Source organism: Petaurus breviceps, unplaced genomic scaffold (assembly GCF_028583685.1).
Source record: "Petaurus breviceps papuanus isolate PSGF00001 unplaced genomic scaffold, PetGlider_PUasm1.0 174, whole genome shotgun sequence".
Lineage (NCBI taxonomy): Eukaryota > Metazoa > Chordata > Mammalia > Diprotodontia > Petauridae > Petaurus > Petaurus breviceps.
Window position 1 is genome coordinate 13,407,345 of NW_027185761.1, and position 15,551 is coordinate 13,422,895.

Here is a 15,551-nt window from a genome sequence, read left to right on the forward strand (position 1 = left end):
AGAATATTACGTTGTCATCAAAAAAGATGACTATGAGGAACCCATAGAAACATGGGAAGACTTGGACCAAGTACCACAGAGCTAAGTAAGCAGAATCAAGACAAGAACAGGTATAATGACTATAATCACATCAACAAAAACAACACAAAAGCAATAGAATTCAGAAAATATAACCAATATTAAATCCAGAATGTGGTAGACAAAGACAGCTGATTCATTAGTCAGTACTGCTTCTCTGTTTTCCTTTGGATCAAAGAAAGGAAGACTTGGGAGGATATACATGTGGAAATGATTGTGATATAAAAATGTACATTTTAAAAGTTAAAAGAAAGAAGTTTTGGAGGATTTTTAGGGGAATGAACATGGACTCTGGCATTAGAGGACCTAAATGTGAATCCCAGATAGGTTACTTATCACCCCTATGGTAATGATCTACCGCTTCCCACCTCTGGGTGGCATTTGCTTCATTGAAAATAATGAGGCAAGTAAACCAGTAAGTACACTAACTTTTTTTTTCTGGCTCTGGGGTCTTAATTTCCTAGTTTGTAAATTGAAAAGGTTGACCTGGCTGACCTCTAAATTTCCTTCAGGTACTGTATCCCATGATTCTAAATTCAGTGGTCTTTCTAGTTATTTATATAGCAGTGTTGTGGTGGTAAGCAGAACCATTTAGTCACTCTTATTCACCCTAAACTAATACTGACCCACCAACTAGCTAAATATCCCATTATAAATATTCTCTCTGCTTTGAAAAGTTGTAACAAATTATCTATAATTGTTTGATTTCCCCCCCATCTTTGACCCCCCCCAGCCAGAGATAACACTCTGGAAAAACACTACAGTTTTAAGTTTATCATGCTCTCCCTGCCTAGGACATTGTCTTCAATGTCTCTTCCCAATTGCAATCCCAATAAGTACACACAGATTAGCTAATGCCTGTGGTTATAAGAAACAGACTTTCTCTGTGCCCACTGGAAAAGACTTCAGTCTGTCTGTTGGGGCCCTTAAGGGAGAAAGGAAATAATTATTCCCCTGGGGGTCTCAGGGGAGTTGAAACTTTACCTCCAGCAATCATCCCCACATACCCAAGAAGTCCACATAACCCACTCCTTGAATCCTGGCACCCACTCTTCATAATGGCTTCCTCCACACATACTCCAGCTGTTGCTACTCCACAAAGCTGAGGCTGCAGGTTCCTTCTTGTTTCTGAGAAAGGATGTACAAGCTTGCTTTTTTTTAATGGCTACCAGGGCATGGCCAATCTTCATCCAGTTAATGCAAAGCTCCCCTTTGAATTCAGTCAGGGAAACTTTTTCACACTTTGTAAAAGCATAGTAGATCACAGACATATTTTTGCACTTAGTTTTATTATATTAACACCTTGTTACTTTTGTTTTCTTTTCCTTACCTTTGGCGATTATGTCGGGGGAGAGGGAAAGAAATCTATTAACTGATCAGGAAGATTTAATGAAATCTATTTGCCTGAAGAAAAAATAAATAACCAACTCTCTACAAATCTATGGTCTCTTTCCTACACAGAACTCCTGAATTTACTTGTGAAAAAGCAAAGAAAAATAACTCCTGAAGTAGTTTAGAGTGCTCTAAATGGATTAGTGCCCCGCTCCCCAAACACTGGCCAAGTCTGAGGATGCAAACAACCAAAGAAGATAATCTGAAAACATAATTAATCACATCAAAAAAGAGACCAAGCCAGTACCTCTTTCTTTCTCTCCTTTTCTTCTTTCCCCAATTAGATCATAAGCTCCTTGAGGTCAGGTAGTCTTTTGCCTCTTTTTGTATCCCCAGCACTTAGTGCTGGCACATAGTAGGTCTTATAAAGGTTTATTGATCAATTAATTTATTTATCCCTCTCTTCCTTTCTTCCCTCTGCCACCCAGAAAAACTACAAAAGCCATATCCAATAAACTACAAACCATAATACTACATACTTCCTCCCCCAGAGCACATACCCCAAGAAGCAAAGAACATTGACCCTGAATGTGACCACAGACCCCCCCAGCACACACCATGCCTTGTGGAGTCACTGCTCACATTACTCTTCAGACATTTGCTACAACTCAGCAACTGCCTCCCTTGGAAGGAGACAGGTTGGGTGCCCATAAAAATTTCAAAATAAATCAAACAAACAAAACAAAAAAATCCCTTGATAGTGTCAGGTGTCAGGTGTCTTCCTTTCTCTCTCATGTACATACCCTCTCACTCCAGCAGATATAATATATTATTTAAATGGAACAGCATAATCATGGATTTCAAGTCTGAAGCTCATTACCCAGAACTGGAACTAGCAATTTTGGGACCTGGAGCCAAGGGTATAACACACCTGGGAAAAGCACCATGAAATATGCCCTTAAACCAACTTTTTCAGTTGAATTCAGTTGAGGGAAGGGACAAAGGGGACAAATTCTGGAAAATAATGTCCATTGGGAAGAGAAATTGAGGGAGCCAGTGAGGCTGCTACAAAGGAAGACATATTACCACTTAGGGAAGGAGCAGGACAGGGCTGCAGAAGAGTCTACTTGGGCTCAGCCAGGGGAAGGAAACATGCCAGCTGTGAGCCTCCCATATTAACTAATTGTTCTTATTAACTAGATGCTAAGCCCAATTGTCTCTACATTGCCAAAGAAGTGCAAATGATATCAGTACACCTTAAATTTCAGCACCCTGGCACAAAACCCCAGTCATCCATCCTAGTTACAGCTCAGCTTATTGCATAGAGACAAATGAATAGTTGGTCTCCATTCATTCCCTTAGTAAACGTTTATTGATTGTTGCATACATGTGACTATGCTGGCTACTAGAGAAGATATAAAGATAATTAAGTCTCATTTTTGCCCCTAAGGAGCTTCCAATACACTTGTGAACTAGGGACTGTCCTTTAGTCATGGACCAAAAAAAAAAAATACTGGGGAGTTTTTCAGTAAATGCTATACATAGAATTTTTTTTCCCAACTTTTCTTCTTTAGCCATTTGTATCCTTAGAGCTACCAACTTTGGGGAGAAGCATTTAATCGGTTTAAAGAAGAGGAAAGAGGATTTAACCTTGCATATCAATATAAACAACTAAAGTTGCTTTGTGACTATTTGCATTTAAACTTATTAATTTCAACATATAAATGGCATAAATCCATAGACTCCCCCCCCAAAAAAAATTAGGATTCTTTGTCCATTCATACTCATTTACTTTTCCTCATATGATCATAAGTATATATTCAATTCTTCTAGTTTGACCTTTTTTTTGCTTTACATTATTTCATAACGGTCTTTCCAGATTGCCTTGCATTTCTTACACTTGTTAGACTTTTTTGTATTTAGCCTCCCATTATTTTAATGTGACACAATTTATTTAATAATGTCTCTATCACTGAACATTAAGATTGCTTCCAACTGATTAAAGGAATGCAAATCAAAACAACTCTGAGGTACCACATCACACTTATCAGATTGGCTAATGTGACAAAACAGAAAAATGATAAATGTTGGAGAAGAGGTGGGAAAAGTGGAACACTAATGCATTGTTGGTGGAGTTGTAAACTGACCCAACCATTCTGGAGAGCAATTTAGAATTATGCCCAAAAGGCGATAAAACCTCTGATCCAGCAATACTGGAAATACTTGGAAACTGAGGGGATGCCTATCAATTGGGGAATGGAAAAACAAGTTGTGATATATGAATGTAATGGAATACTATTGTGCTGTAAGAAATGATGAGCAAGTGGATTTCAGAAAAACCTGGAAAGACTTGTGTGAATTGATGCTGGATAAAGTGAGCAGAACTAGGGGAACGTGGTACATAGTAACAGTCACATCATGAGATGACTAACATTGATAGACTTGGTTCTTCTCAGCAATTCAAGGATCTAAGACAAGCAAAAGACTCATGAAGGAAAATGCTGTCCACGTCCAAGGAAAGAACTATGAAGTCTGAAGGCAGATTGAAGTATACTATTTGCTCTCTTTTTTGTGTTGCTTTGTTTTGTTTCCTCTTTCCCATGGTTCCTCCCATTGGTCCTAATTCTTCTTCACAATAAGACTAATGTGAAAATATGCTTAATATGAATGTATACGGAGAGCCTATATCAGATTGCATGCCATCTTGGCGAGGGGGGAGGACAGTGAGGGGGAGAAAATTTAAAACTCAAAAGTTTATGGAATCAAATGTTGCAAACTGAGAATTAATTAGTTAATTTGTAAAAAGAAAAAAAAAGATTGCTTCCAGTTTCTTGCAATTACATCTTTAAATTCTGCAGTGAAAATCTTTGGACTATCACCTCATCTTTTTTTTTTTTTAACACTTCCAGAACATAATTCCCAACATCAGAATTATTTAGACTCTTTTAAGAAAAGCAATCTGGAAGAACAGGGTTAAAGTGGCAAAACAGCCATCCCGTTTAACTCTGCCCTGATATTTTATAATTTTTATCTGATCAAAACAGCATAAATATGATCTCGTCTAGGGAAAGAGAGATGTTTTTCCCTTGGTTCACTCATTTGGGGATAAACCTCTGACAACTTCAGAAACACCATTATGTTTAATATTTGCTTTTTACTTTTCTTCATCCAAGCCCCATTTTTCAGTATGAGAAACCATATTCCTTCTCTATCCTTCACCAGAGTGAATGCAAATATGTATGTTGAAGCAAAAAGGAGAAAGGAGAGGAAGATGGGATACTTTCCTCAAAGCAGGCCGAATTCATTCCCAGGGCAGAGGACCACTGAGCAGAAGTAATCCAAGAAAAAGGCCAACAGGACAGATCCTCCCCACATCACCAGGCCCAAGTATCCTGAGGAACAGTGTAGATGTTGTGGCTAGACAGGAGAAAGCAGAGAGGGATTCTCCCTCCCATCAAAGCAGTGTTTGCTCAGTTGAATGGGAGTGGCTATACTCATGCCCTCTTGTGGTAGTGTTTAATAGCTGCCATATCCCCATACAACTTGCAGCTAGGTGGCACAGCGCATTGGCAGATAGAGCATTGGTCTGAGGTCAGTAAGACCAGAGTTCAAAACTGACCTCAGATACTTACTAGCTGTGTGACTCTGGACAAGTCACTTAACTCCTGCCCAAAAATTGGAGAAGGAAATGGGAAACTATTCCAGTATCTTTGCCAAGAAAAAAAACCCCATGGACAGTTGGTCCACAAGGTCATGAAGAGTCAAACACCATTGAATAACAACAACACCCCTGCACAAACTCCTAAAACTCTGACATCAAAATGAATGAGTGCCAGGGACTATGGGCACAAACTGATTGCATACATCAAAATTAGACTGGTTACCTAGGGCCTCACCTTGCCCAGGACCAAGTTGCAGACAAGGACCTTCCCTTTCTGAGGACTGTCCCTCCCCCAAATACCTGTTGATTAATCAGGCATTGGCTTTGAGGTGAGAAGAGCTTTACGACATGATTACACATCTTCATTGGGTTTAGAGACACATATCACTATGTAACAATAGACTAGTGCTTCATTCTAAATAATAATAATAATAACTCACCTCTAGAGAGAGGGCTTTAATAAGGCTAGCAAAGCCCTTTACATATATTATCTTACTTAATCTCCGCAGAAACCCTGGGAAGCAGGTATTATTGTTAGATACAATACAAGGAAACTAAAGCTAAGAATCGTCAGTGATTTACTCAGGGTAACAAAGCTAACCAGTGTCTGAGGTGGGATTCTAACCCAGTTCCTCCCAACTCCAAGTTCAGTACCCTATCCACTATGCCACCTCGCTGCTAGCATTCCTTCCTTTGGGGAGACAAAAAGAACTGATTTTTAGAAGCACTCTTTATGGGTACTACATACAGCCTTTCCTAACAATGTTTGATGTTCACGACAGCTCTTCAAGTTAGGAAATGTGAAGATTATTATTGCTCCCCATTTGCAGATGAGGAAATTGAGGTACATTTGCTTGCCCAAGATCACATAGGAAGTGGCACAGGTGGACCTGGCATCCAGGTCCTCAGATGAGAAACCCCACACTCCTGCCACTACACCTGGGTTAGAAGGAGTCTATCTTTGTTTCTCCTGTCAAAATCTTCAGGAAATATCAAGTTCCTCTCCAATGGAGGTCTTCAAGCAAAGGCCATAAAACCACTTATCAGTTCCAGTGTGGGAAAGATTTTTGCCAGTGTGAATTAGTTCAACGGATGGCTGACAAAGATCCTTCCAGCAATGAAGGTCTGAGTTTCTGTGATCCTGGTCATCATTCAAAGACCGGGTCAAATGACACCTCTTCTGGAGAACTTTTCTATGCTCCCCTAGCCAGGAGTCTTGTCTCTTTCCTTTGAACTTCCAAAGCATTAGGGCTGTACCTCCCTTAAGAAACTTCCCATTTAAAAAAAAAAAAACTTCTCACATTCTACCTGGTACTGTCATCTCTAAGAGTGTTTCATCCTGGCTCCAGACACTGTCATACTCAACTTTATTCTTCTATTTATTGTAGCTAACATAGTGCCTTAGTAGGTATTCAACAGCCTTTGATTGAATTCAGTTGAGTGATTCTCTGTTTCACATTTGTGAATTAGATCATGGGATCCAGAGGGTAGAAACTATCCCTCCTCTCTTAAAGTCCTTTAATGCCAAAGACAGGGCTGGGAAGACAATGAGTGTTCAACTTGTTGAATTGAAAAATTGCAAAGATTTTTCAAATCTGAATCAGGCAAATAAAAATGATTAACAAAAAATGTTCTTTGAAGCATCGAACCAGCTCAACTGTATGAGAGGAAACACGGCTCCAGGGTGAGATAGCCTGGAGCCAAAGAGTTCCCCAGTTAGTCTCCCACTGCACAGCTCAGCAGTTACCGCCCACATATCCCATTCAGAACACAAGCTTGTGTGGCATGTGGCCAGCCCCCAGAGCTCGGGCCTCCACAGGCCTCCAACATGGTTTGTCACCCCAAGAAACCCACAATGCTCTGCTTAAACCTGCTCCCCTGCTCCTTTTCTCCCAGAAGGAGCTAAGAACAGCCTCACTAGGGAACTGTCCAGCAAAAAGAAAAAAAGAAAGAAAAAAAATAACCATCCACTTTTATCAGCAGAAACAATAAGTTCAAGGTAAGTCATTTGTTACCTGACTTTAATCCTACCCATCCCACTCTACAGAACTTTTTCCATGGGACAATCCCCAAGTGCTTCCCAGTTGTTTAAAGTCACTCCACAGCTTGGTAACTACCCATCTGCAACCCAAGACAGAAGGAATACTCCACTAGATCCAATCATGTGTCTCTAAGACCCATTATCTATGATATCCAGAGACCACCTGGGTCATTTTTCACCACAACTGGACAGCAATCAATTGGAAATGTGGGTAGCCACACTCAAGCCAGGAACTAAGGAAAAAAAAATGGGAAAAGGGGACAATAACTGTAAGGCTGTACAACTTCTGCCACTAAGTGTATGGATATAGCCACACCTCCTTGCCTGTGGATGGTTTGAGAAGAATTGAAATCATACTGGCCCAGGGAAATTTCATGTTTCATTTCCTACTTTTCTCCTGGTTGTGTGGTTTCCAGATCAAAAGAGATGCCCAGTCTAAACAGAAGATGAGACCTTGAATCAAGTGGCACAATCTCTCTTAACGGGGCCCAATCTGTCTTTCATTTTTTGCCAGCCCCTAATCTGCCAACGGGGGATCAGAGAGAAAGGCAGAGAGAAAGGTCAGAGGCTAGGGAGAACAAGAGAGTGGAGAGAGATTGGATATGGATAGGGAGGAGAACAAAAAAAAAGAGAGAGGGGGGGGATTGGAAAAGGAAAGGGAGAAAAAAAAAAAAAAGGGGGGGGGGGAGGAAAGGAAGAGAGATACGGAAGAGAAAAAAAAGGAAATGGAAGGTTAAAAAAAGGAAGGAAAAGTTGGGAAGGGAAAGAAGAATGGAAAGTGTGGGGAAGGAAGAAGTAAGCAAAAAATGCAGGATTCAGAAATGGATAATATATATTATAAGAAAGGCACTAAAATTGGACACCCAGAGTACGATAGGCTTCTCAAAGCTCTAAGGACAATATTTCCTTCCCCCGTCCTGCTCTGCACCCCTCCCCATTACTCTATCCCCACCCTTTAATTCCTTTTCTTCACTAGAATAAGGCTCACACCCCAGGCAAAGAAGCCAGGACAGCTTGGAGAGCAGTTGTAATAAAACCAAGCCCCTTTGCCAAGAGAAATTCCCAACCACATCCAGCTCTCAGTGGGCCCTGAGCCACAAACACCCACAAACCCACAAGCGGTTGGCTCTGGGGGCCGTCCCCACCCAGAACATTGCTTTCCATAAAAGCAACATTTGGGAGCAGCATCTAGAGAGAAAAGGGGGTGTGCGTCTGTCTGTGTCTGTCTGTATGTGTGCCTGTGTGAGTGATGGACATTCTGTCACTCTCTTGTGAAAAACAAATGAGTAGATTTAAAATAAATAAACTCTCTTCGCTGGTGGCCAGTATTCACGAACTTTGAAGCAGAGCGAAGCAGAGAGAAGCAGCGCCCGGGGTCCCCCTGCCAGCAGGCGTCCCGGGCTCAGAGTCGGAGGTAGAGGAGCAGGCAGAGGCAGCAGAACTGGGGGCTGGCACCTGGGGCTGGTGCATCGGGACAAGCTGGGCGCAACAGAGAGGAGAAGCCCGAGTCCAGGACGGCCAAAGCAGGGAAAGCTGGGGTGGGGGTGTCCCGGATTCCCTTTCCCAAGCTGTGGGGAGGGAGAGCTTGCCTCAGCCTTCCACCACTACTGAGAGCCGGGATGGAGGTGGCAGGGCGAACTGCGGGAAGAGAGGGCGCCTCTAGGGTCTCCAGCCTCAGGGCGCAGAGCGCCTCGTACTCACCACACACCCTAATGCACTCCGGTCCGCGGGTCAGTGCATTCCAAGCCGGGCCGGCGGGCCGGTGGGGCCGGAGGCCGGGAGTCGGGCTCAGCTGGGCTGCACTGTGATGGACTGCTCGCTGCTAGCGCGGTCCCGGCCCGGCGTGTGAGGCTTAACAGAGGAGGAGGGAGGGGAAGAGAAGGAAAGGGAAGGGAGGGGAGGGGGCGCTCAGGGAACCGGGCAGAGGGGGAGGGACCAAAAGCAAAAAAGTTTTTCAGACTGCCGCCCGACTGGCTGGCCTAACCTGCTCCCCCACCCCCAGCGCTCCTTACACCGCCCCCTCCCCCTGCTCTGGGGCCAGGCAGTCACCTCGCCCCTTGGGGCGTCCCCTCCCCCATCCGGCTAACCCGCCGGCTTGGCGGGGAGGTCTGGCGGCCCCCTCCGAGACCTTTCGGTGCCAAGTCGTCTTTTCTCCCCAGCCCCCGCCCCGATCGGGGCAGCTGCACTGGCGCGCTCTCCCGATCCTCGGGACTTTCTTGGGTTCTGAGTTTGAAGAAGCGAGAGACAAGAAGTGATGCACAGGACCGGGAGTCAGGGTCCGAGACTGCATACACCTTCCTTGCTTTCACCTCCAGCTTGATCACCCCCCTTACGCCCTCAAATGGGGTCTCTCGAAGAGTGGAAACCTTTCTTGTGCCTTACACCGATTTCTCCCCAAGATAGGAGGGTATCCACTGGAAGACCTTCTCTTGACCTGGCCACCCCGATCGCTGCCTTCCCCACCTCAGCAGGAAGAGAACAGGAGTGGGCACAAAGGGAGAAATCTCCCAGCAGACCAGACAATCATCTCTGAGAGCCCTTCACTTAAAGAGCTAGACTCCTTCCCCAGCACTGTCTGTCATTCCTCGGAGCTGTCAGATTTGTGTAAAAATACTGCACTCCATCCTGGTCTGAATTAAGCTGGAACACCAAGCCAAGAAGAACAAAAGTCTGACTATGAACCACGAAGAGAAAATCAGTTAGAGGCCAAAGAGGCTGAGACCATGGGCACCCGTGACTCACCTCCTTCCAGAGTTCTGTGAACTGGACTGGAGTAGGCTGACTCAGACCCTCCTAGACAACCAGTGACCCTCCCCTACCTGTTTAAGCAGGGTCTGAAAAGAGCTCAGGTGCCTGGGCACCTAGGCACAAATCCTTCACAGTGCCAGCAGGCTGCTGGCTCAAAACTCTCGTTCCTCTGGTGGTGAAAAATGAGCCAGTGTGAAAAGGCCGGGGACTGGAGAACAGGGGAACTGAGCAAGCAGGGGCCTGTGTGTTCAGGAGGGATGAGGAATGTATAAAACTCCCACCTCCCACCTCATGAAACAATGTGCTCCCTGAGATGGGAGACGTGTCAAGCGTAGGCCACGTGGATGAGCTGTAAGAAAATTTACCTTAACTAGGAGACCCCAGGTGGCACAGTGGATAGAGCACTAGCCTGAAGTCAGGAAGACCTCAGTTTAAATTGTGCCTCAGGAATTTACTATATGTTGGACTCTGGGCAAGTCACAAATTCTGCCTCAGTTTCCTCATCTGTAAAATGAGCTAGAGAAGGAAATGGCAAATCACTCCAGTATCTTTGCCAAGAAAATCCCAAATGGGGTCACATGAATCAGACACAGCTGAAAAAACGAGTCAAAAACAACAAAAGGAGATCCTTAAATGTTAGGACGTGGCTTCCCTCTCATTCCCTGTCTCAGCTGTTCTCCCTTCCTCTCTTTCCTATCTCTTGAGGCCCACCTTGTCCTTCAAAACAAACAGCATTAAAAAAAGAGTCCAATTACCTCCCAGTTAAGGTAAACATTCCTTAAAGGAAAGCTGACACTAGGGTGGTATGATATGGGAAAGGGGAGAGTTGTGTCCTGTGAATGATGGCACCCCACAGAGGCCTGGAATTTCATTCAGAGAAACTCAGCTCTAGACCCCTTTCCTTTTTACAACTCCTTTCCTAGTCTGTGGTTGGGGGGAGAAGGTGGTGATGATGAGAACGGCAAATAGATGAGACTTTTTTTTAAGGGACCAAGTAAAGAAAGGGAGAGGAGGAAAAGCAATGAGCTTCAAGAATCAGACTCCTTGGGACACAGAGCCTTCTAGTTTCCTGGGGACTTAAACCTGTAGGAAATGGCAGGACTTAGAAACAAGCTTCACTTTGCATGGTGTGATGCCTCATCACTAACCAAGTGTGACGGATGGGAGAATGGTGGAGAGTATGCTGAACTCAGAGGCTGGAAAACTTGCTTTTGAGTACTGCCCCTGACATTCAGGATCATAGAAGGAGAAACAGATAACCTTAGACATCATTTAGTCATTTTTCAAATGAGGACGCTGCAGCCCAGAGAAGTTAAGACTTGCACAGAAAAAAGACTTGTACGTAGGTAGTAAGTACAAAGGCCAAAAAGTAGTAAATGTAACTACAGGCCTCTGATTTTAAATCAGAGAACAATGAGCTGTCCAGGAGGAGCTGAGTTCAAGTCCTGCTCCCCCATATATCACATGTGTCACCCTGGGAAAGTCATTTAACCTTTAGTATGCTAAGCAATTTTCTAAGTCTATAAACTGCAGAAAAGGTACTAGTCTACATGGATAGAGGGTTCTCTTGACCAGTAAAATCATAGATCCAGCTCCTCTTTGCTTTTTCTACCTTATTGTGTAACCACAACCAAATCCCTTCCCCTTTTCCTTCCCCTTTCGGAAGCCTCAGTTTCCTTATTCTGTAAAATGGGGACAATAACACTTCACCACTTTAGTTGCCCCTGATAATGAAATATTACACTACCTCAGGATCTACCTACAATGTGGGGCAGTGAAGAAGATGCCTAAGTCAAAGCCACAGGCCCTCATTTCAAATTTCAACCCTAGTTCCAATCCCAGTAACGGTACTTGTTACCTGTGTCACCTAGATTCACTAATTTAACCTCTCTGAGACTCAGGATCCCCATTTGTAAAGTGAGGCATTAAACTAGATGGCCTCTAAAGTCCTATGATCTAAACCTATGATCCCATGACCTCATAGTATTGTAAGAAGGCTCAGCTTAGATGAGTGCAAAGCTGTTTGCAAACCTTGAAAGCCTTTCAAAGTTATTGATTGTTATTATCATAATTATATAATTTTAGTGTTGAAAGGGAACTCAAAAACTCTAGACTCAGTTTTCTCTTCTCCCCAGGAAGAGATGGCCACATGAGTCATCAATCTCTCTGGGCCTTAGAAACACCATTTGTAAACTATTCCATCTCCCACCTCTATGACTTTGCCCTAAATATGTCCTATGCCTGGCATACTCTCTTTCTTCAACCCCTCCTCTTTGAATCCTTGGTTTTCTTCAAGATTCAGTATAAGTACCACAACAGGCTTCTCTGGAACCATGTCTTCTCCTCAGAGGTTACCATGTCGCTTTATAAGTAACTACATGCAGTTTCCTCCTACATGTAAGCTTACTGAGGGATGAAAAGTTTCACTTCTGTCTTTGTATCCCCAGCACTCAGCATAATATTTAGTGCATATTCTTGTTCAGTGCCATACAACTCTTTGTTACCCCATTTGGGGTTTTCTTGGCAAAGATACTGGAGTGGTTTTTGCCATTTCCTTCTTCAGGTCATTTTACAGATGAGAAAACTGAAGCAAGCAGGGTTAAGTGACTTGCCCAGGGTCACATGACTAGTAAGAGTCTGAGGTCAGATTTTAACTTAGGAAGATGAGTCTTTCTGACTCTAGGCCAGCACTCCATCCACCTAGCCTAGTAGGTACTCAATGAATTATTGTCGATTGAGATATACTAATGAATAACAAATGAATGACTGGGTAAAGACCTCTTTTCCAGTTCTAAATCTGTGAACCTAGGAGTTAAAGGGCCTGTTTCCTAGTCCCTTTTGCTCAGAAGTGCCTATGCTAAGCCAGAACTACGTGAAAGCCACATACAGGAAGGGATGGGCTTTGATATATATAGAGAGAGTGGGCCAAGGTCCAGTTAGAAGAGAACAAAAGCAATGGTTCCAATGGTCCACTTGTAGACAAGTTCCTTGACTGCAGCTCCTGCTGGGATCAGAAAGGAGGAAGTGGCTCCTCTGGGTCCTTAGTGCTGAGAATCCCAGGCAGTCTGTGCCCTCATGGCCAATAGCATAAAATTAGGAAGCAACTGATGCTTTAGAACCACTGAATTTCTCACAGAAAGAAAACTTAGAGTCTGTCTAGTTCATCAGTTTCCACTTTCATTTTATAAAGAAAATGGCCCAGGAACACAAGATGACATGCCTACAGTCACATAACAATTCATCACAGAGCCCAGAGTAAATTCCAGGTTTCTCCAGATTCCTAGTCCATGATATTTCACTACCTCTAGTTTCCAGGCCTAATGGCCTTGCTTAAAAAGTTGGGGTGGTTGGGGTGGTTAGGTGGCACAGTGAATAGAGCACTGACCCTGGAGTCAGGAGAACCTGAGTTCAAATCTGGCCTCAGACACTCAACACAAAAACTAGCCATGTGACCTTGGGCAAGTCACTTAACCCCAATTGTCCTCCAAAAAGCAAAAAAAAAAAAAAGATGGGGTGGTGGTGCTTAGGTTTCCTCTTAAGAACTTAGCACCCTAGCAAGAAGTTTTATAAAATATAGCAGGCCTGGAAGGAAACTCTTGGGGGTGAGGAATAAACTAGCTCTACCCCGTAATTTTACAAATGAGGAAACTATGAAACAAAGGGAAATTACTTGCTGAAAGTCACCCAAATCATAAGTGTCAGAGCTCAAAAATCTAACATAGAACTGTAGACTTGGAGCCCAAGGACTAGATTCAGATCCTGGCTCCATTACTTACCACCTATATGATCTTGGACAAGTCACTTTACCTCTCCTGGCCTCTGTTTCCTCATCAGTAAAATGAAGGAGGTAGACCATGCCTCTCCCAGTTCTGTTTCTCGGATCCTATGATTGTCTGACTCTTGTTATTTCCACTGTATCATAATGATTCCCCCTTCCAGAGCTGGGTCCTTGGAGGAAGAAATGTCTAACTTCATTCACAGGACATTGGAAAGACTTGGGGTAGGGTGAGGTATTTATTTCCTAAGGATAGAATCAGTAACTAGGTCTCTCCCATAGTTCAGGTATCAGGTCATGTTTCGAAAGCAAAGGCCAAGCCTGTGTCACTTTGTGGGAAGAGCCTATACCTGAATGATTGTCTCTTCAATAGGCTTTATGTGTTGGAGGTAACCATGACGGATGGAAAAAAAAGTCTATTTTGAGAATCAGGAGACCTGACATCTTAGCCTGACTCTCTGGCTTAGTCTCTGGATAACTTTGGGCAAGTCAATGAATCTACCTGGGCCTACTCTCCTCATCTTTGAAATCTGGGGATGGATAGGAAGATCTCAAAGTCTTCTTACATGTACCTCAACCTATGATTCTCTTCTATCCAGAAATGTGGGGGGGGGGGGAGCCCAGAATGACAGATTGTCACTACCTAAGGGGCCATGTAGTACAGCCTATGTCATACTCAACAAGGGGTTAGCCTCTGCCTGAAGCCCTACCATGAAGGAAAAGCCAGTACTTCTGGAGACAGCACATTCCACTTTGGGAGAGCTCTGATACTTAAGTGGTTATTTTTTTTCTCCCCAAATTTGCCTTTTGGAGGCTTCTACCTTTCCTTTCCGGGTTTTCCCTCTGATTTTTCCTCCCCCTCCCCCACCCCATTACATAGCAAGTACTAGAGGCAACATTTAAATCCAGGTGTTACTGAAACAAAATCCCACATTCTTACCAGGATAACTCTTTTGTAGGGAATACTAAGGGATAGGAGTGGAAAATTCAGGTATAGATTGAACTAAATGGCTTCCAAGGTCGGCTCCAACACTAAGACTGTGATTTCATTGGAAGAAAATAATCATTTGGCAAGGCTTAAGCTGTGCTCTGTGGTCTCCTGGGCTATACCTGCAATAGAATATCTTGATTTCCCCTGTCTCAAGTTGAAGCACAGCAATGAATGGTGTCCCCTCCTCCCTTCTAGGCTGGAAAGATTCCCCTTCCTAAGCCTTTGGATTTATCAGAAATGAGAAGGCAGAGAGAACTCTCCCCACTGTATATTGATAACACTGAAAATAAAGCCGTAAGAGATGGAAACCAGTCAGATGATAATCTTCTAATTTAGAACAGACCAAAATGAAGGAAAATAGCAAAGGGAGCCAAGAAGCATATTTAGTCCAAGGCAAACAGCTTCCCAGGCCCCTAAAGCAGAGATGGGGAAGATGAATGACTCAGGTAAATTCCTGAACGCTGCTGATTTTTCCATTCTTGACTGAACCTGAATTTCTCAGTGTTAAAAAAAAAAACAAAACATGAGCCTCCCTCCAACCATCTTACCTGGCAGTTGTTTGTCCCCTTTGTTGAGTCTATATTTCCATATTTATAAAATGTTTGAGCTAGAAAGACCTTAAAAACCTTCTGGTCCAGGGATTTTTAACCTTTTTTGTGTCATAACTTTCTTTATTAATCTGGTGAAGCATTAGGACCCCTTCTCCAAATAATATTTTTAAGTGCATAAAATAGCATGTGTAAGATTACAAAGAAAACCTATTATGCTGATAATATAGCCTTCAAAGTGTTTTAAAAATATAAGCTTACAGACTCCAGGTTAAGAATCACTTGTCTAGTCTAATGATTTTATTTTACAGATGAGGAAACTGAGGCCTGGGAAAACACGATTTCTCTAAATTCATATAGCTCGGTAGTACCAAAAT

The 15,551-nt window shown here is 43.3% G+C and overlaps 1 protein-coding gene across 6 annotated transcripts in view; it reads right to left on the bottom strand.

Annotated features, from left to right (window-relative positions):
* FBLN2 (fibulin 2) overlaps window positions 1–10,064 on the bottom strand; it is a 211,105-nt gene extending 201,041 nt beyond the window's left edge. For 3 of the 6 annotated variants that reach the window (XM_069083770.1, XM_069083765.1, XM_069083767.1), the window contains exon 1: window positions 8,814–9,001. The gene's annotated coding sequence lies outside the window, so the exon portion shown is untranslated. Of the gene's footprint in view, window positions 1–8,813; window positions 9,002–9,854 lie in introns of those variants that run through there. The other 3 variants (XM_069083768.1, XM_069083769.1, XM_069083766.1) reach the window with 2 other exon arrangements.
* Between the last annotated feature and the right edge of the window lie 5,487 nt (window positions 10,065–15,551).